This window comes from Penaeus monodon, chromosome 25 (genome assembly GCF_015228065.2).
Source record: "Penaeus monodon isolate SGIC_2016 chromosome 25, NSTDA_Pmon_1, whole genome shotgun sequence".
In the NCBI taxonomy this organism is placed as follows: Eukaryota; Metazoa; Arthropoda; class Malacostraca; order Decapoda; family Penaeidae; genus Penaeus; species Penaeus monodon.
In genome coordinates, this window is record NC_051410.1 from 3,506,528 (window position 1) to 3,506,758 (window position 231).

Here is a 231-nt window from a genome sequence, read left to right on the forward strand (position 1 = left end):
TTACTCTTCTTGACTTAACTTCTTATTGACTTAAGGAGAAAGTGGTCAGCAGAAAGTGCCAAGTCAGAGAGCCTTGTTCGAGTAGGAGATGGCTGATTGCGCATCCGGAGTTTACACACAGCCTCCTTGGACCCAGGGCTGGCCGGAGACTCTGCGGCCAGGGAGCGTTAGTGTAAGACGAGTGCAAAGGATGTGATTTGCTGCTGTTTTTCTTTCGGGGAGTTGTTTGTT